At 39.6% G+C, this 21,921-nt stretch overlaps 1 protein-coding gene and 1 non-coding gene across 2 annotated transcripts in view; both read right to left on the bottom strand.

Moving 5' to 3' along the window:
• Nucleotides 1–21,921, bottom strand: part of Jazf1 (JAZF zinc finger 1) — a 335,812-nt gene that overhangs the window by 256,198 nt on the left and 57,693 nt on the right. The window lies entirely within an intron of this gene.
• On the bottom strand, nt 12,123–12,227 carry LOC125347404. The gene has a single exon (XR_007210192.1). It is a non-coding gene; the product is annotated as a U6 spliceosomal RNA (small nuclear RNA).

The following is a 21,921-nucleotide window of genomic DNA, read 5'->3' as shown; positions in this document are numbered from 1 at the left end:
ATGGGACCTTCTTTTTTTGTGCCTTCCCTGGGACCTGAACTCAGGGCCTAGGTGCTGTCCCTGCATGATTTTGCTCAAGGCTAGCACTCTACCACTTGAGTTTCACTTTGGGTACTTAACTGGAAGGTCTCAAGGACTTGCCCGCCTGGGCTACCTTCAAACTACAATCCTCAAGATTTCAGTGTCCTGATTAGCTAGGAATATAGCTGTAAGCCACTGGCACCTAAATGGAGCTCCTATTTTATCCTCACTCTGACAAATAAATCTTGCAATCACATCACAACTATGGTTCCAAGCACAGCAACTTTGATTTCCCTGTCAGTGCAGCTTTTCAACATTTGGACTGTTGCTATATACTGTACATTAAGCATATTTGTCACTGACACAGTTATACGATGTTATCTATTTATATATCATATGCTACATAACAAGAATATCTAACAAGATTAACATGCACAGGAACTTATGAAGGGATTACAAAAGACCCTGACCTGTTAAAAAAGATAGTACCTAGTGACAACTTAGGGAAAATGTCAGTTTTTTCCTTAGCTGCTAAGACAGCAATCTAACGAGGAATCCTTTTAGATAGAGAACTTCTTGTTTGAAGAGAGTAAATCTAGAGGAACTAGAAGGTTCCATGAACCTAACCAGGAACCTAATTGTTTTAGAAGTTGTTTAGTGAACCTTCAATGATTAAATGGCACTTCCTCAGTTGGTACCACCCCACCTGGGAAGCGGGGCATCAATGGCCTGGACTGCAGCAGGTGCCACTACTCTGCATGCCCAGTGCCTAGAGAAGTCAATGTAGAGGCATGAGGCTGAGGGGACAGTTCCACCTGAGTTCACATACAGAAGAGATGGGCCATGAAGAATGCTGTGACTGTCTGGACTGAATCCATCCCAGCTCCAACACTTACTGTAATAGTGTCATTACCTGGCAGTCATTTCTCAGTGTCTCAACTGCAAACACAGACATAGTAATAATACTATAGCACTGTTTAGTAAGAATTGTCATATAAGCTAAAAAGCAAAAGCACAGATACTGGCTGCTGAAATTCTAGAACTAATATATTTACATCATTATATCCAATGCAAGGATCACATGACAATATAGAAAATGGTATGCAGTGATCAGGCATGGCTTCAGGGCTTTTTAGACAGACAGAAAGCAAACCTGACTTTTAACCTTCACTTAGTTATTTCCCAGTCACAGACTTTGATGAGTCACTTATCTTAGGCCTCAGCTTATGACTATTTGACATAACCATGTTAACCTGCTGTGACATTTGACAGAGATAATATTTCCCTTTCTTGGAGTATTTTGATTTAACCCTTCCTATTCCTCCCACTGCACATTATAGTAGCATTTTCTTCTCAGTCTCCTTTTATTGATTCCCAGAACTCATTCATCCTGCCATTTTAGTGCACCTATATTCTTACAATTTCTAAGTGCCTGACTTCAGTCTTGAGCTGTCTCCTGAACTCTAGTCTTGAATGCTAACAACTGCCCTCTGGAGATAACCACTTGGAAGTCTAGCTGGCATCTCCAAGTTAACATGGCCAAAACTGAGATCTTGATGTTTACCCTCTTCTAAAACGTACTCTGGTCAGTCACCCTTACCAGAGTAAATGATAATCAAATTATTCCAGTACATCTGGTCTAACGATCATCCTTGACTTACATCTTTCTTTTATGTCCAAGCCCCAAAACCCATTTACTTTATCTCCAAAATATGCCTGTAATTCCTCCACTTTCCATCACTACCACCAGATTACTGAAATGCCCTCTGAATCAATCTCTTTGCTTCCAGCTTTGTCCTCTTCAACAGCCAGTGCAACACATCATTTTTCTGTGCAAATCTGCAATAGCCCCCATGGAGGAAATGACTAAGCCTTATGCTTGCTGACATGCACACACACACACACACTCTCTCTCTCTCTCTCTCTCTCTCTCTCTCTCTCTCTCTCTCTCTCTCTCTCTCTCTCTCTCTCTCTCTCTCTCTCTCATATCCCACTACCCTTTGCCTCCTTAATTCCAGCCCAAAGACTCATTGTGGTCCCTCCAGCACACTAAGCAGATCATTATCTCTGGGCTCCTGTCCTAGTCATTTGTTCCATCTGGAATGCTGTTTTTGCAGATAGTCACCCTCTTAGCACCTTTAGGTCATCATTCAAATCCTTTTCCACTTAGGCAAGACTCAACTCTTGACCACCCTCGTTAGGACTGCACTATCCTCTCCACCTACTTCCTTGTCTAATTTTCCCCCATAGCAGTTTCACTTCCAAGCATAACTTGCATTTCATTTGCCTCAATTGTTTGTGATCTGTCTCCTCCAATCTAATACACGAATTACACAAAACAGGAAATTTTGATTGTTTTATTCTCAGCTATTCCTAGTGCCTGGAACAGGGTCTGGCAGATGGTAAATGTTGAAAAAGTATTTACTGAATAAGCAAGTAAATACGTTTTAATGACCTGCTCTTAACTCTCTCATAGTTATCTAAGGCATTTCCATATATTTCATGAAATAAGGACTGTGAAAGTAACTACCCACTAATTTGACACTTAGCTGAATATGTGCCTAGTGTGGCTATTATTACTGTATTGAGAATGTGTTCCTGTTCTGCCAGATGGGGCATGAATTACTCACACTTGAACTATGATCCCCCACCTCCCTCTTTAGCTATCCAAGTACAAAGGTTGGTGACTGAGAATTCCTGCAACAATAAGATTCTGGAAAGGATTAGGTCACCCTTATTCAATATCTAACCCTACAAATAATTTTCTCAATCAAAAGTTGAGGATTTTTATTTGTCTGGTCAAGGAGAAGGATAAAGGAAAGGGAAAGGGGAAATTAAAAGATTAGATTAAGTTGTGGTCACTTAAGAGTACAGGAGTCCCTGATCTTCCTCTATTGTGCATCAGAAATGGGGCTTTAACCCAAGGCCATGTTTTCTTGGCCACGACATTACAAGCATGTCTCATTCAAGTAGATTTCTATGTAATCTCTCACTAGACCCCCAATAGTGACCTCCATCTAGAAGCCAAAAAGATTTTAAAAAAATATACAGTCACTGCAAGAGCTGCAGAAAATGGTGTGCTATATTGTGACACCACCAGATCTACTGAACTAAAGTTATATCAGACAAATGATACAGCACCAGAAGACACACAAGAACCCTTCTAAATACCAGAAGTCTCACAGTCAGTAGAAAAATCAATCTTGATAACATATTTGCTACCTCATATTTTATTGTTGTTAGAAATGGTTGTTTGTAAAATTATTTGTCATGGGAAAGGCCAACAATAGTACCTGCTACTTGTAAAACTAACACATAAACTACAAAGCACCATGAATCCTGGTGTCAAGGTAATTACAGTAATTGAGCTGGACACATAAGGATTTTAAAATGAAAATTAAAAACACACCAAAAAACCCCACCACATCTTGGAGCCCAGAGCCCAGCAGCCTGGTCTGAGGAGGGAATAAATGCTCAGAGTTGACAGTGAGGCCATCCTATAGAGCCCACCTTTTGGTTTCATAAGTGGCTTTCCTTTCCCAGACCCTCAGGCTCCTTTGGAAAGAAGTCATTATAAAGTTATATCCTACTAAAGATCCTAACGTTTAAGTTGGAAAACCGACTCATTAAAAATGTAATCCGCTTACTTGTAAGATTCTACTTTTGGCAATATACCAAGCCTTGCTTGCTCCTCTTACATTAAATTGAGATGTCAGTACCAAGAAGTGAGAGGAAAGAGACTCAATGGGAAAGAATGATACAAGTTTCTAGAGAAAAGCTATCATTTTTCACTTACATGAGTGACGAGAAGTAACTATCATTCCTCAGCCTCTTAAGCCAGAGATCCCACCTTCATTCAAACCAAAACCATTAAGAAGCTATCTTACATTTGTACTATCTGTGAGTAGTAACAACGTGTCCCCATGAGGATCAGATGGGACAACAAATGACAAACAAAATCATGACAAGTTCTGCTATGACCCACTCCAAGCATAGGGGTAGGCTATCAGCAGGAATCAAGAACAATCTTTAAGCCATGTATGGTAGTTTGAAGGCTTGGGTAAGATTACATGCCTAGAAGGAAACAGGATGGTGAATTCAAGATTAGTCTGGGACACACACACACACACACACACACACACGCACGCACGCACACACACACAGATAGAGAAAATAAAAATAATCTCTACTGTGGACATTGCCTTACAGTTGTTATCAATTTATGATTGGTGAAACCGGAGAAAATGAATCACTATCAAACAAAAGGATTACTTACAACAAAATTCCCCAATATTGCTTACATGATGTTTTTTCTTCCATTAAGCCATAGTTTTTTTTTGCTTGCTTTTGATAATGATATAGTAATTTTCATCAGAAGGGTCAAGAACTATGGGGTTAATGCTCTAATGGCCACTCTTCCAACCAAGTCTCCTCTAGGTGGGCCAACTGGGTTGCTGAACATCAATGCATTTGTTGCAGTGTGTCATTATCTCAATAAATACAACTTGAGTGCTACAAGAGTCTTGGGACACATGTTAGTCACTTCATTCTATATCCAGGCTTTCTGCCAAGTGTAAGAAATACAGAACCATCTTTTAACATAAATACCATAGGCCTTTTCTTGAGGAGAATCAAGCTCAGTATCTTTATTTCATTCACCACATGGTCAGTATAAAAGCTACATTAGCATGGCAATATGTGTAAGAATTTTTTTTTCAAATTTTTATTATCAAACTGATGTACAGAGAGGTTACAGTTTCATACGTTAGGCACTGGATACATTACTTGTACTGTTTGTTACCTTGTCCCTCATACCCCCCTCCCTATGTGTAAGAATTTTAAACAAAGCAGTAAGGCAAATCACTTATGGTTTTTGCATCAAGTATACCTCTGACAAGGTACATATAAATACTATTTTCAGCTCTGAACATCATACACTCCAAAATGCAATACTGTGCTATATAGAAGCAAGACTCACAAACTTGACTGGCTCAGGAAACACAAGTTCCTATGTTTATACTTTGATTTTCCACATAGGCCCATGGTCTAGTGCACGTGTATAAAGCTGGGTCTGAAGGAACCCAAGAGCTCACACGACTTCCTAAGATCCTGACAGTTCCAAGTTTCAGACATTTATTTAAATTATACCTCAGTTGCTTTATCCCTGGAAGAGGGAACAGAGAGGAGTACAAAATTATAATTGCTGTAGAAGCATCTAAATTCTGAGCTGTTTCAAAGGGCTCAAGCTGTAAACATAAAATTAACCAGTCACCTAAATCTTTTTAATTGGGCCTCCAAATACCAAACAACTCACAAACCTCCCACTAAAGTAAGTTCCTAGCACATATTGAACTAAGTGTCTTAGGCATTTTTTTCATCATGTGCAGTTTTACTACCGGTCTCTTGCAGCACTTTTGTGTATTTTAAAAATCAGGAACATGCTGTGCAAATGTTAAACCTTGCAGCCACCAAATCAAATCACCTGTAGAGAACACAACCAGGGATAGACAGTCCTGGTTGCTGTGTCAAGTGACCCGAAGCAGAGTGTGGTGGACGGCTGAGAATGTTTGTGGTATCTTAATCACTGCTTTTCCCAAGTGCATGAAACCTAGAGATGTGTTTCTGGAGGCAGGTACAGCATGAAACAGCCGGGAATTCAGGGATTTAGTGTCTCAGCTGAACTCTCAAGCCAAAAATTACCCTTCAGCAGACTTAGCCTGCTGGCCAGTAGGTTAAGGGAAATGTAATAAGCCCAAGGATATGATGACCTCACAACCTTATCAGTACAAAATGTCAGTCCACAGAGGTTCAAAGGGAAGAATAAACAATATCACCATTACCATTATAGGACATTCACCTCTACCTTGGTTTCTTGTCAAAGAATGTCCTTAGATGAAACTAAAATATTTTCATAGGGATGATTTATTAAACTTATAGTGGCCTGCAAAATAAATCAAAAAGATTAATAAAATAAAGATAAAGATACAGCATCTTCCCAGGCACCTCTTACCTTGAGGCTAGGAAAACATAGACTCTTTTTGCCTAGCAAGGGGACAGAAATTTAAGGCCTGGAATCTTAATGGCCTAAGCCAATGTAGAAGCATATCTAAAGAAAGAAAGATTTTGTTTTTGTTAAATTACAGGTAATGTTAAGGAATACTTGCACATCATGTGCAATTAATTGGTGTAAAGCAAAACATACGTTTATTGTCTCCTTACAAGTTAGAATATGAACTGCCTTATTGAATGGCAACTCCTTTGTTCAGCTACTTAAAGATAATAAAAATATTAAAAAGTTCAAAATTGAAAAATCTCAATTAAAAAGAACTATAACTGAACATCTATTTTAAAAAAATGAAGTAGGACAGATGCCATGAATCAATCTTGCAATCCTAGCTCCTTGGGAGGTGAAATTGAGGAACTGTGATTCAAGGCCAGCCCAGGCAAAAAGAAGTTTACAAGACCATTTCCATTAATGGCTGGTCAGGGTTGGGGTTTGCAGACCATTCTCAGCCATATGAAGATGAACAAGTAAGAAGATCACAGTCTAGGCTAGCCCAGGCAAAGGGATACCCTACATCACAAATAACTAGTATAAAAAAAGAAGCAGGAGAAAACAGTCATTTTATTCAATATACATATGTAAAAAATGGTACTATGTAATTTGTGGGTGTGGATAAGACTGGGAAAGATCTGAGAGACTGATAACATTGATCAAGATGCATTGTGCTCTGACTTGTTGAACTGTGCAAACAGATAAAATAAGGCAGGAAGTATAGCTCAAATAGCGGAGCACCAGCCTCACAAGTTGGAGATCCTTTGTTTAATCCCTAGTACAACCAAAAAAGAAATGAAAATGAGAGAAGGAATATTCTAGGATTTTCAGGCTAAGATGGTTAGTTAGCATTGATATGCAGTTAACAGAACGAGTAGAAATGACTTCTGTCTTAATATGCTGGAAGGTGAAGATGTGGTAACGTGCCCATGTAGCTGGGTCACAGACTTCCAAGCTACCTCAGTGACCTGAAAATACACTCTCAACTCATGAGGTCTGTCTGAGAGAATCATTCAATTATATCCAACATTTTTTAAAATTTCCCTTTTCTTTTGTAAAAAAAGTGTAGACAACAAAATTGAGGTGAGTGGGGTACTTGAAATCTGGTCTAAAAGATGAACAACGACTCCAACTTTCTGGCCTATTCTGAAGATTCTATTGAAGCAACTTCAGATCCATTTGAAGAAAAATAAGGAAATAGCAGTCAATCGTGACCTATTTTGTGTAGATACAATCTGAATATGAAAATATCCTTAGATTAATCAGTGGTATAGTGGGCGAGGGAGATTTACCCAAGACAAGTACTACCAGGAAAGAACTGTGTAGGAGAAAGCTTAGTGGCTCTGCACAATTACAAGGGAAAGGAAGCACAAGTTAGGAAGGGAAGTCATTGACAGAACAATCAAGGGCAGTTTCATTAACTTCATCATCTACTGAATCAAAACTTGGCCAAAAAAACAAACAAAAACCCAAAACCCACAAAACCCTCATTATTCAAACCAGATGCTGATTTTGTAACATTTGCTTCAGAGAAGAATTGTTTCAATTTTACTTTGAATATGCAAAACCATAAAGCAGGAAAATTACCACATTAATAAAGAAGCACCTGAAGTTTAATGTAAAAGAATGAAACCTATTTTTAAGTTTATTGCCAAAAGCATTTTGTTATTCCTTTTTTAATCATGTGACAAAGAAATGCTAGAGTGAATTTAAGATAAGGTCAATTATGGGCAACAATGAAATTACCTTCTAATGATAATTGGCCCTGAGTCTTGATTACTGTCAGCTGCAATGATCTGGCCATAAGGACATGAAGTACTATATGCATCCATCTCCCACAGGCATGAAAGCTTGGCTCCTCTACGTTGACAGTCAGATAAGACAGGAGCAGGAAAGAAATGAGGTAAACCACACAGACTCCAGTACTAAGCAAAAAACTCATTTTGTAAAAAAATAAGCCTGCTATTAATCTTTCTCCATCTCTGTCTCTCCATTTCTGCCTCTCTGTCTCTGTCTCTCTCATATTAGAGGAATGACAAAGAGCAAATCCTGACCCCCCTCGAAAAATGATATATCTGGTAAGAAATGAGGCCAGGTCAATCCTAGGTTGATGTGTGAGCAAAGCCCAAGAAACAGAGCACCAAAAGATGACCTTGGCCACTAAACAAAATTGTAAAGGGAAAGGTGCCCCCTCCTGTGGCTAAAATGACAGAGCCAGGTGCTCCAAATCTATACCTGTGAACTGCCCTGCTATACACACTGGCATGGGATTGCTAGCCATGTCTGCTGCCTCAGGGAGTGAGACTGCAGCCTTTTAGACATGGAAATGATTGACTGCCACCTTCATTTTACAAAGTAGACCAAGGGAGAAAAGTGAATCTTCATGGAAACAATGAATGGCAAAGCCAGTTCTTCATCCCATATGTCCTGACTCCCTTCCTCTCACTTCCTCCTTTGCCTGGTCAGGAGGCTCTGAGGAACCATCAAAGGCCACTGGTGAGCAATCATGGAAGTCCATTGCCTTCTTGAGAGGACAAAGCTCCTTTCTGGCCTTGAATGCACCCTTCTGGCAGTTCAACACCAGACAGCTGCAAAAGAAACTTTATACTCATACTGAGGCTATAAATCCAGCTTCCCAAATGTGCTGTGGATTAAGCACCATGTTAGACCTTTGTGTCTATTTATCTCTTCTAAGACAGGGGATGCAGTGACAACTCCATTTTACAGAATCATGAGGCATATGGAATGAGTAGACTTCCTTAAGCTCATACCAGTAGGTCAGCAGCAGCTCAGGTTCAGGCCATTTTTCAAGCTCCTTCTACTATACATATGTATTATCTTTAGGTAGTTGTATGAAGCAGATGCCATTCAAGAAAGTAGTTTATGAATACAGTGTGTCTTGATCTATGTCACTTCTTTCAACATTTTCACCCATCCCTCCCAATACACTACTAGCTCTGAAATTTTTGCTAAAAAGTTGCTTGTTCAGCTCACCAAGAGTGCCTCACAAGCAGCATTCACTGCCTGATGACAATAATTGTACTATTATATAAGCAATAAGAAGTTAGGTGGACACCAGTAGCACATGCCTACAATTCTCTCTACTCTGGAGGCTGAGACCCAAGGATTGAGGTTCAAGGCCAGCTCAAGCAGAAACATCCATGAGACTCTTATCTCCAATTAAATACCCCCAAAAGTTGGAAGTGGAGCTGTGAATCAATAGAGTGCTAGCTTTTAGCAAAAAAAAGCCCTGGGACAGTCCCCAGGCTCTGAGTTTAAGTCCTAGGACCAGCAAAAAAAAAAAAAAAAAAAAAAAAAGAAATAAGAAGTTAAACCACTGGAATCCTTCCTGAATTTACCATACTTTAGTTAATATGTTTGTGTGTGTGTATACACATGACCCTGAATATAGTCACATATGTATTGATAACTTAGATCTATTTTCACATATGTCTGTCTGAGCCTGACTTAACTTCATTTACCATGATTTTTCCAGGTCCATCCATTTCCTTGCAAATGACATCTCATTCTTCCTGATGGATGAGTAAAATTCCGTGTGTGTGTGTGTGTGTGTGTGTGTGTGTGTGTGTGTGTGTATATTTGTTCCACAGATGTTGAGTATTCTGTTTACTATTCTTTCAAGGAAAAGCTTAAATTCCCAGAAGCAGAAGAGGAGGATGAGGGGAGGATTAGGGAGCAGGAACAACGCTCCTCATAGAGGGTCACTGAAGCGAGAGGCCACCCACGAGAGAACTTGGAGAACTTGGTTTTTGCAGCTCCCAGCCTTCCTGTAGCTGGCCAGCCTCCATCTATGCTTTCACCTTCTGGCAACCACCTGCCACCTTCACCTTCTGGAAGTACAGGCGCTCAGCCAGCCTGGAGAAATCTGCTCTCCGAACTGAACACAAATACCTCTTCTCTTCCCGAGTGAACACAGCTCTGAAAACCAGAACCCACTGCTGCCTTTGGTGCTCCTGACATTCCTGCAGTTTGTCTGTCATCTTCTGCTAGCGGGAAGGCTGCCTGTGTAAAGCCTGAACATTCCAAAGAGGTCTGTCCACAACCAGGAGGACCTATGTGTTCCAGCCTGCCTTCCTCAATATACACACCAGATAAACAGAAGCACCAGCCAGGGAAACTGGGCAAAGTAAGACCAATTTCATTTTCCTAGTAACATTTTGGAGATGATTTATGGGCAATTTCAGGATCTGGAAATACAAAAATGAGTCTGACATGTGTTCTGCCCTTAAGGAGCTCAAGTCTGGTGTTGGAGACCATGTCATTCAGAAGGTAACTGTGGTATTAGGTGATAAGTGATCAAACAGGTTACAAGAGGCTATGAGAAAATGGAACAGGGGTGGGGGCACAGCTCAGTGGTAGAGTGCTTGTTAGCAAGCTGATCCCCAGTACTGCAAAGAGGAAAGGGGGAAAGTAGGGAGAGGGAAGTGGGAAGGGGAGGAGAGGGGAGAAGAAGAAAGGGAAGGGGACAGTAGAGGTGAAGGAGGGCTTTTCCATCAAAGAAGGGGCCACATGAATTGGACTTACAGGATAAGTAGAAATTTTCTAGGCATGATATCAAGGTGAAGTGACATTCCGAACAGAAAGGGCAGTCTATTGAAAAACTCGAATTTATGAAGCAATTTTGCAGTTCAAGGAATAAAAAGAAGCTGGGTGCATGTGGGGGGAGATGAAGATAGGTAAAGAGGGGCTAAAGATGATTACAAAGGTCTCTAAGACTTCTAGGAAGTCAAAAGTGGTTTAAAGCATGGCAGTAACATTTATTTAGGTTGTATTTTAAGTAATTCTGGCAGACATATAGAGAATGAACAGGAGTTTACTTTAGTGCTATGCAAAAGAAATAAATGTGAGTTATGGAGCCAAGCCACATATATAATTTAAAATTTTCTAGTAGCCACAGTTAAAGTAGGAAAAAAACAAATTAAATTAATAATGTGGCTTAAGACCTTAAGTCCGAACAATTATCATTCAGTCTATAATCAATGTTTTTAAAATTATGAATGAGGTAATCTACATTCCTTTCATGCCAAGTATTCTAATTCAGACATGCTTCACATCTTTATTTGGACTAGCCACTTTTCAACTATTCCAAAGCCAAATGTGGCCAGTGGTTACAACTCTGGATGAAACAGCTCCGGGTAAATCAAATACACAATCCAGTTAGAAAGTTGTAGCCCACAGTTACACAATTACTCTCTGTGTGGGTCTTCCTGGCCACTGAACATATGCTAAGCTGCTACTGAAATGCAATTTTGAGAACATGTAACTTTAGAAATTTGAATCGGTAATAATTTACATGGTACAAAAAGACAACACAGTATAATGAACAATATTGCTTCTACCCTACTCTTGTTAACATCTCCCTTGTCCATGTCAACCCACCCACTAGAAGGACCACTTTACTGAGATCCTCCTGTTTGGATCTCAAAGTGGCTGCCTACATCAACAATGCATTTCTGAGTTTCTTCATGAAACAAGCAGATGTAAATACACTCAAAGAGAGCATATGTATTTGTGTAAATAGCAACCTGAATTTTTGTAAACTGGTTCTAATGTTCTAGTCCAGATACTGCAAAGAGATAAGGATAATTTATGCTAGTCAGTCTGGCAAAACTTTCACTGGTGACAGAATTCTGGTTTATTCAAGTTTGTTTCATATGATCATCAATCTGACATTAAAAAGAACGATGACAAAGAAAGGAGAGGAAAAATATGAAATTGAACATGAAAATGGTCCACCTCAGATGTAAAAGTGAAAAATGATTTTCTTTTGAGTTATTCACAAAGGTAAACAGAAAAGGAGCTGGGCATCAGTAGCTATGCCTATAAACCTAGATACTCAGGAAATGGAGAGCCGAAGGAGCTTAGTTCAAAGCCAGCCTAGTAAGGAAAGTCTGCAAAATTCCATTTCCAATTAGCCAGCAAAAAACTGGGCTGGAGGTATGGCTCAAGTAATAGAGTGCCAACAGTGAGCAAGTGAGCTGAGCAAGCATGGGGCACTGGAGTTCAAGTCTTGATGTCAGCAAGAAAAAAGATGGAATATTTCATGAATTCACATGTCATTCTTGCAGAAGGGTCATGCTAATCTTCTCTGTCTTGGTCAATTACAGAATATATACTGCAAAGCAAGTACATCTAATGGAAATTTTAAAACAGAGATTTGACATTATATTTTATCTATTCAAAAGTTTCTCAGAATCTGGAAATTTTAAATAAAAGTATAAACTCTGTATTGTTTTGTGGCAAATGCTCTTGCATTTCAATACTAATTCTGATCTTCTATCTTGGCAGTCTTTGTTTTATCCAATCCATATTCCATGTTACCCTGTCATTTAAGGTTGTAAAATGAGTGTTAATAGATCAGTTTCCAAGAGGAATTTATTTACACACAAACATACACACACGAGAGAGAAAGAGGGAGAGAGAGAGAAAGAGAGAGAGAGGAGAGGGGAGAGAGAGAGAGAGAGAGAGAGAGAGAGAGAGAGAGAGAGAGAGAGAGAGAGAGAGAGAGAGAGAATGTGTGTTATGAGCAATCTAACCTCCGGGACCAGTTCCTATAGTGGTCACGCATGAAGGAGACACATGCTAGAAGCTTTCCAATAGAGTATACTAATATCAGCTAAGTAACAATGACAACAAAATGACCCCAGGTAGGAAATAATGGAAATGTGGGAGAAATGCTGGAGAATTCCATGGAGCAGAAGCTCCCAAAATAAATAAAGAATAGCTTTCAAGACATCTCTGAGGTTTCTCAAAGAAACAGAGATGAAGGCCTTGTGAGCCAAGTGACAGTAGCCATGCCACTCCTGTGGCCACACTGTTCTTGGCCCACTGCCACCCTCCAGGAAGCTGCTTCTAAAGATCACCTGAAGGAAATCACCCAGAAACATGCTCTCCAGCCAGACTATGACTTCAGCAAGCTAGTGCTTAGTGGGGGTAGGTCACTCATGTATCACACTTAAGTATCTACAACTAAGTACCAGTGTGATCTACCCCTCCCTCCCAACGGAGCCTTAGCTTGCTGTCCCTATCCAGGACAATAATAATATAACTTTCCAGCTTGCTTGGACTCATTAACATCTTAGATTTGGGGATTTCTTTCTTTTTTTTTTTTTTTTTTTTGCCAGTCCTGGGCCTTGGACTCAGGGCCTGAGCACTGTCTCTGGCTTCTGTTTTGGTCAAGGCTAGCACTCTGCCACTTGAGCCACAGCGCCACTTCTGGCCTTTTTCTGTATATGTTGTGCTGGGGAATTGAACCCAGGGCCTCATGTATACGAGGCAAGCACTCTTGCCACTAGGCCATATCTCCAGCCCAGATTTGGGGATTTCTGACATAATCCTTCTTTTAACATCCTGTAAAACCAATGACCACTTAGTTCCCTGATGTGATACTCCTATCCAATCTTCCCACTTTTGTTCCCAGTATCACTCATCTATTTCAGGCCCTCCTCATGCCCCTGGGCCTAACATAACATCTTTTACCTATTTTCCCATTTCTTCATTCCTCCTTTTACAATCCATTCTACATAATCTTTTCCTAAATGGTACTCCCTCAAAAAATCTTCAACAGTTACCTATTGCTTACATATAATGGGCTAAAATTATACCTCTAACAATTTCATTTGTTCAAAAAAAATCTCCTGAATTTCCACTATGGTCTACTTTTTTAGGTTTTTAGTTGATAAATCAATTTTGTTTTAACCTTTTTTTTTTTGCTTTTCTTTTTTTGCCCCTCACTCTGGTAGTCTCTCATACAATTCTGAGCATTACCTTTACATATTATTACATCAGCAGTTATATTCTGGTGTGTTTAGATATTCAATGATGCCTAACAACCCCCTGTGATATTTTGGACCTGGTAATGAGCAAGACAGATGTAGTCTTTTTTGTCTACTCAATTCCTGACCATCCCTCACCTTTCCACTCATATCTTCTTCTTTCCTGTACCCTCTAAACTCTGTCATGGTGAATATGGTGTTCAAACCCTCCAGCCTCCACAAAGATTCTCCCCAACACCAAGCCCAGAGTAGGTGCTGTCAATCCTGTGTCTAACAGCACTATCAAAGCACTTATGGATTTTCTTTGGTCGACTTTTTCACTTTTGAATTAATGAAATTCTGCAATTAGGGGACCTTGTTCTTGCCTTTGCATTCCCTAGAATTCTATAACTCCAGAACCAAAGAAAATATTCTAACATTTGTATATCAAACCTACCATACTATCTGAGGCATTTGAGACATGGGAGGTTAAGAATAGTTAGTGCTTAAAGAAAAGACTATGAATGGCAGATGGGCAAACATTCTTCTCTTTGTCCCTTGAGGCAAAGATGTCTGAGCCACTAGTTGTGTGCAGTTCTTTCCTCTGGAATTCATGTTTGTGATCACAAGCTGTTCCATGAATTGCTCACAGATCCTGCCCAGATGAGGCTTAAGCTGGGAAAATCCAGCCAAGTGGTGGATTTGTCTGGCTGTACCTGCTGTCTTTCCAACCCCCACTTCATACAGTTGTCTGAGAACTCCCGATGCCAGCAAGCTAGATGCTAAGTCCATACAATGTCCAGATGCCAGACTGCTGCTCCTACTATTCCCCACATCATGGAATTCAGGGCATCCCTCACTCCCACTCTAGCTGGTGAGCTCCCTGGCAGAAGCCACACATCTCCCTGGAAGAAGCAGCAGCTCCACCCAGGCACAGATGAAATGAAAATGCAATTTTAAAAAATCTGCAAGAGCAAAAAAGAAAAACTTAATGAAAATATAATCTGAACAGGTTGTTAGAGTCCAGGAGACATTTACAGAGCTATGAGCTGTATCATGATGGATAAATGTTAAAAAAATTATAGCAGGAACTACATTTCTGTATTCATTTCCTTCTTGCCATTCACCTGAAGCTCAAAGGGGAAAATATGTGGCCACATGTTCATTCCTCCATCATCTTATGCTTACTGAAATGGCAATTGGTTTTCTTTCCATTTTTTTTTCTTTTGGACAGTGTCTCCTGTGTTGCCTAGACTGGCTCCAAACTCATCATCTTTCTGTGTAGGCCTCCTCAAAAGCTGGGGCAATCAATATTGCTTCCTGAATCTCCTAAAAGTGATAAGGTGGTTTATCCTTTGCTTGAGCTGACAAAAGTATAAATTTAACAGGTATGTAGTGTACATGTGGCCGATGAAGATAAGGATATCTTACATCAGTCTATTTCCTGTGAAGTCAAATGAACTGCTAGCACTAGTAGGGAAAGATTAAGAGGCCCACATTTCTCAAGTTAGAGCCTCTTAAGGTATACCTTAGAGACCATTTAGGCAGCTGTTCTTCACAACAAATTTTTATTCTCCACAAGTCTTTGATGTTGTAGTCTTTTGGAAAACTGAATCTCCTACATTTGGAAGTTGTCAAAACTTCTCTCCCAAGGTAACTTCAGACTCGTAGGATAGTTTGGTGTCATTATTCATATGGAAAAAAATTCACCAATATCAAGGAAAATTCTTTGCATTTGTGAAAATCTTTGAACTATAGAGACTTCCTAGCTAGCAGCAGCTAGCAAGTGGCATTATTTCTATTTAGTTAACTAAACTGTTAGAAGCTAGAGGAGGCAAAAACATTCCAAGCTCTGATTTTAAATGTTTTCCTGACTGTAGTTTTGTTAGGAAAAGAAATAAAGCATGCCTGAGCCCAGACTGCACTGTAGGTGAGGCTTTCCATGCTGTGCACAGCTTCCAGAGTGTTGCTGAATGTGCTTGCAACATCTGTCCAGCTTCTCTTCCCCTGTGGATGGGACAACTTCCATTCATTCAAGCAGCCCACCATGTTGAAACTTGCTCTGCAATGCAACTTACGCAACCCTGAACCCTGAACCCTGCTTACCAGAACTTGGCCATTGTGACCTAGGTCAGTCTGACAATAACTGCTGATAGAAGGGATGGAGTTCTTCTGGGACTCTCCTAGGGCAATATGGTGTTGGTTCAAGCAACTAACTGGGGTCAGGGAGCAGGATTAAACATTCCTCCTCAGATGCACAAAGGAGGTGGAGCAAACAGCTGGGGGAAACAGTGAGGCTAGAGATAAAACACTAACATGCCATTGCAGCTCAGGATAGGGCAATCTCTGCACTACACTCACGAAGTAACAGCATTCGTTTGTTCATTCATTCATGCTCTATGTTATGATCCCCTATGTATTTGTAGGCATCTGTATCTCTACATGGCAAACCTTAGGAAACCAGTAGGCTAGAATTCCTCCTGGAACAAGGAGTTCCTTCATGTTAGTGATATTTCAGCCACAATGAACTTTTCGTTATTTCTTCATTATTTCCTAAGTATACCTAGTTACTAGTATTCTCTCTGCCGCCCCCATCCCCCCACTCAATGTAAATGTCCTCCTCCATTCTCTACCAGAAGGAAACAAAAACAAAACAAAATAAAACAAAACGTCACTTCACTGGGAAGCCTTTTCAATTGCTCCAGTCTTGCCAGAAGACCTTCCAACTGTATCTCCCTCCAGACCTTCCCTAATTTTCTCCTCACCAGACTGTTCTTTTCTCGGCTCCTTTCATATTAAGTTCTTTAGCTTGTCAAGACCTTTGCACATGCAGGCAACTCTTGCGAAATTCCCCTGCCCATCTTCCATCTCATGACCACCCCAAGCAACACCACCTTAATGGCTCACCTTTTCATGGAAGTTCCAATGTGCCACCCCACCCCCACCACAGGACAACCACTTCTGATCTCTACTGTTATTCTTCCTTAGCACTGTAAAGCTTTCTTTTCCTGTATTTCTACATGCCACGGAGTAGAACATATTGTTTGATAAAGTTTATTTTTCTACTAGATAGTAAGCCCATAAAGTGACTAGCTGAATGGTGCAAACTCAGGAAGTTATTAGATGAATGAATGATAGGCTTTTTCTGTAGTGGTTTATGTAACTATTCATGTTGTCCATTTGTATAGTGGCTCCAAAGCCTGATGCCCATCAGCTACATCAGAGCCAAACACATTTTGAAAGTTCAGTTAAAAAGAAATTTGGGCGCTGGGAATGTGGCTTAGTGGTAGAATGCTTACCTTGTATGCATGAAGCCCTGGAATTGGCACTGTGGATTAAGTGGTAGAGTGCTAACCTTGAGCAAAAAGGAAGCCAGGGATAGTGCTCAGGCCCTGAGTTCAAGCCCCAGGACTGGCAGAGAGAGAGAGAGAGAGAGAGAGAGAGAGAGAGAGAGAGATTTGGCATTTATCGTATCACCTATATCTTATATATCCACAGCTAGAAATGATGGATGGTAAAAATAAAGATCTAAAAGAAATAGAGATCTTGAAAAATAAAGATCCTAAGTTTGACAACCCTCATGCATTACTAAGGTCAGGAAAGGGCGACCTTAGAATATATGTCCAAAAAGATTGAAATAACCAAAAATTAGGGCACATAATATTGAGTGTTTATTATAAACTCTGACCCAACTAGAAAAGTCATAAGTGAATAGCCACATTTATCTGCTTCCCAGGTGATGTTTCAGTTGTTTCACCTGCTGAGTAAAAACCAGAGTGAACTGGAGTCAGCAATGTGTGATATGATTGTAATGAGTTGATTGTGCTCTCTAAGAATTAGTTTCTGTCCTGTACAGTACCTCAGAATAATGTAAATCTATTTAGAGATGGACCTTACAAGATTAGATTACAATAAGGCTATTATGGCAGTCCCAAATTTAACCTGATTTATAGCTAGAAAAGACTTAGACCCAGAAAGCCCCAAGGCCTGTTCATGTACAAAGGCCAGACCACTAAGAATGCAGTGAGAAGCCACAGAGACAGGTTTCAGAGCAAACTAACATTGCCAGCATCTCTAAGAAAATCAGTTTTGGTTGTTTAAGCCAAGCAGTCAGAGATACCGTGTGAGGAAAGCCCTAGCAGACTAATGTAGCCCCAAAGCTGTTTGTTCTTGAGGGGAAAGATAGTCCTAGATGTGGGTTACTCCTCAGTACAGTTTAATTTATTTGATAAGTAAGTACACTGAGTTACTGACTTCATAGGTGCCTGGGTGAGAACCTCACTCGAGAACTATTTGCTTCCAAATTCTTTGTTTCTTTCTTTTTTTCCCCAAATTTTTATTAACAAACTGATGTACAGAGAGGTTACAGTTTCATAAGTTAGGCATTGGATACATTTCTTGTACTGTTTGTTACCTCGTCCCTCATTCCCCCTCCCCCCTCCCCTTTTCCCTTTCCCCCCATGAGTTGTTCAGTTCATTTACACCAAACAGTTTTGCAAGTATTGCTTTTGTAGTTGTTTGTATTTTTTTTTACCCTATATACCACTGTTTACCAGTATACATGGTTTACCATATACTCAGATAAGATACAGAGATAGTATAGGTTCAACCACAGGAAGGGGATACAAGAGGATCATCAATAATAGAAGCTACAGTTACACATAGCACGTTGACAGTAGTTACAACAGTGATATAACAATCGTTTCCATAACATGGAGTTCATTTCACTTAGCATCATCTTATGTGTTCATAGGGTATAGCTATTGGGCTCTTGTAATCCTCTCTTGTGATTAGTCTAAACCTGTCCTAATTATTCCCTATAAGGGAGACCATAGAGTCCATGTTTCTTTGGGTCTGGCTCACTTCACTTTGTATCCAAATTCTTTGTTTCTTATACTTTATCTTCAGAACCAAAAGACCAAAGATGCAAACTATAAAGTAAAAAGCAGGTTCTAGCCCTTAAAACATGAGCAAGATTAGCATGTTGACTTAGTTGAAGAACGAGATGCATTTGTATGCAACACTCAAAGTAACTGAAATGCTGTGGAATAGATGCAGAACTGATTTTGCCTTTAAGGGTACTTTAGATAGATCAATACTATAAAATGCTAAACTGAACAATACCATTCCTAATAGATGCAACTACCCAGATGACTGGCTCAAAGAGGTACAATAATAACTAAAAATATATTTTTTCTTCAAAAGAGCAAGAGCTTATTATGTAAAATAAAGTCATAAAAAATTTAATTGCAGGCATAAAGGACAGAACCTAGTCTAGCCTGCAAACCACGCAAAGGCCAAGAGAAATAAAATGCAGCTGAATGCTTAATCAGCTGTCTATCACTTTCTGAATAGTGCCTAATATTCTAATTATTAGTCACTATACGGAGATGGGGCAATTATGGATCATGGAAGATTGCTTTAAATTCTTTTTTTTGCTAACCTACAATTTGGAAGGCCTTCGCAGAAATATAATTTGAGTCCCCATAAGCTATGAAGGAAAAAAAATTCCATTTTCTATCCTAAAGCACTGAAAAAAAGGCTTTGAAGTTGTATTGACAGATATGACTAACAATTGTAATCACAGAAATACATTTAGTAAAACGATAATTTATCTGTCACAATTTACTGAGTGAGAAAAAGTACAGCACAAGCAGCTGAATTGTGAAGTTAAATGAAAGCAAAGATAGAACCCAGTTTTTAATGAAATGTGGAGCATTATTAATTGGTTTCTTAGCAACAGCCAGGCTAAAATTACTTAATATGTCTGCTCAATCAGATGCAAATTTGAGTGTTATCCTTTAAATGTTGATTATAGTTGATCTTTTCAGATGCAAATCCAATGTGTAAAGTGAATGTAAATGTTGACAATGCTGATACAAAAAAATCCCCTGATTAACATCATTTCTGGTGCTCATACTAACAGAGTTGAGGATATTCCCTTGGAAGACCTCAAGCAGCCTAGTCTTGTCTGTCATCCTTTTAACTGTCCTCTATTCAGCCCTCCCTCACTTCAGGCAAGCATTAGAGGTGGTTAACCAAATGATAGAACTGAACCTTGCTGAGTTCTCACTATTGATATAGGACAGATGAATGTTGTTTTCACCTTTGCAATCAATTTAATAATACAAGGGGCTTGCCAGACCAAAACTGAGGTTGCTCTCAGTGTGGTTTTCCTGGTAGTACCTGACCTTCAGGTAACTCCATCGGAGTGAGGACCAAGCAGTTTAATTTCCTTCAAGTATGGCAAATAGTCTTCAGCTATACTCCAATCCCCAAGAAGAGGATAAAGGCTGGGAGTCTATGTATCTGAGAAAATACCTAAATGATAATTGTGGAGGTCACACAGCTAAAGCAATAGATAATTCGTTTCTCTCACTTCACTGTAGATAACAGCTATGACATGTGGGTTCTGATGATAATAGTTGTATAGGTTACTTACTTTTCAGTGCCTTGAAGGCCACTTCTGCTGAAAATATAACTGCATTTGGACCTTCAGATGTTCAATTGATGACTAAAACAGGATGTCAAAGTTTGGCATATTGCATTTATCTTCTTTGCTGCCTTAACCTTTGGGTCAGATTTTTGTTCAACTCTGTATGGAGACATATTAATCATTTAAGAAATATTTTGTCCAGAACCCTAATACAAGATTAACCTAAACTTAATTTAATCTCTCTTATTCCAGTCAAGACTAAAGATGTTACATAGGAGTAACTAAGACAGTGTCTCATTTCAGGCCACTGAACATGGCTATGGAAGTCTCCAGTCATCATCCTTTCTCTAACCTACTCCAACTTTCCCTCCCTGTAAAGCCTTTCACATACCTACTCTGAAAAGTTACTTGTTGGAGATAAACTCCTATCCTCTTTAGTTTGTTAGCTCTTTAAATAAATATGTTTTCTTATAGCAACAACTTGGCTCAAGCCATTGTCCCTTTTGAGTAGTGAACAGCTAGGTTCTAGGTTCAGCAATAGAAGTAGCTTACTCATAATCATTATCAGCTCCAAATCTTCCCTAATATAATATGTAGTAATATATCTATAGTAATATAAAATAATATATTATATATTATAATATAATAATAAAAAGCAGCATGGTTGCTACACTTCCACTCTTTCAAGCAACAAATATTTATTGAATAGTTACTATTTTCCAGGCAAAGGTCTAGATGCTAGGACACTGAAGTAAGCAAGAACAGTCACTATTCTCATCCCTCTTCCTGAACAGGAGTGAATGGTACATACATAAATAATAACATTTAAGAAGTGTTAAGAGTTAGGAAGGGGAAAAAGTGGGTAGGATTGTGATTACAATAGGTAAGTACCTTCCAGATAGACATATATGAAGACAAAGCCTGACAAGGTGGGGGAAAACAAGTTACACCTCAAGTGAAGAAAGCCTATATTACTATAGAGGCTCAAAAGGCCGAGGATGAAGAAGAGGAGGATGAAGAAGAGGAAAGGAGGGGTAATAATGCAAGAAGAGCAATTTTGAGATTTATTTCTAGATCACTGCAACAAGATCACACTCTCATGGCTGTTTGAGGTATTTCAAGGACAATACAGTGGAGATCTGCAGCCACCTTAGGTGTATACTGCAGAACTACAAGATGAGTAAAAGGCTGCCATGGGGAGAAGCGAGAAGAGGGGTCAAAACGCTTGCATTTTGATGATCCTTTCCTCTCTAAGTCAAAGCCCCTGAAAAGCTACCAAGCCAACTGGAAAGTGTATTCTTGAACTGATCTCTCCTAAAGAAGGTAGGCCAGCTTTTCTAACCAAAACACTTTGCCTGTCATCCTCTGAAGGTTGAAAAAAATTAACAAATAGATTGTTCATGACACTAAATCAAAACTGTAGAGTATTCCAGGAAGTGGTCAGTAGCCCAAGAAAGTTCTGAAGCTTGTATAGAATGAAGAATTGACAGCTGTATATCAGGCCGTGGATTCTCAGGTCTGAGTGCTGGACCCTGGCACATGGACATCTCCTCCCAAAGTATGTCATTCAAGTCCCACGATTCAAAACTCTCTGAAGGCCAATATCTCACTAGCTTCACAAAACCCTTATATTA

Source organism: Perognathus longimembris, chromosome 2 (assembly GCF_023159225.1).
Source record: "Perognathus longimembris pacificus isolate PPM17 chromosome 2, ASM2315922v1, whole genome shotgun sequence".
NCBI classification, from domain to species: Eukaryota; Metazoa; Chordata; class Mammalia; order Rodentia; family Heteromyidae; genus Perognathus; species Perognathus longimembris.
The sequence above is the reverse complement of the archived record's forward strand: the minus strand, read 5'-3'. Positions and strand labels throughout refer to the sequence as shown.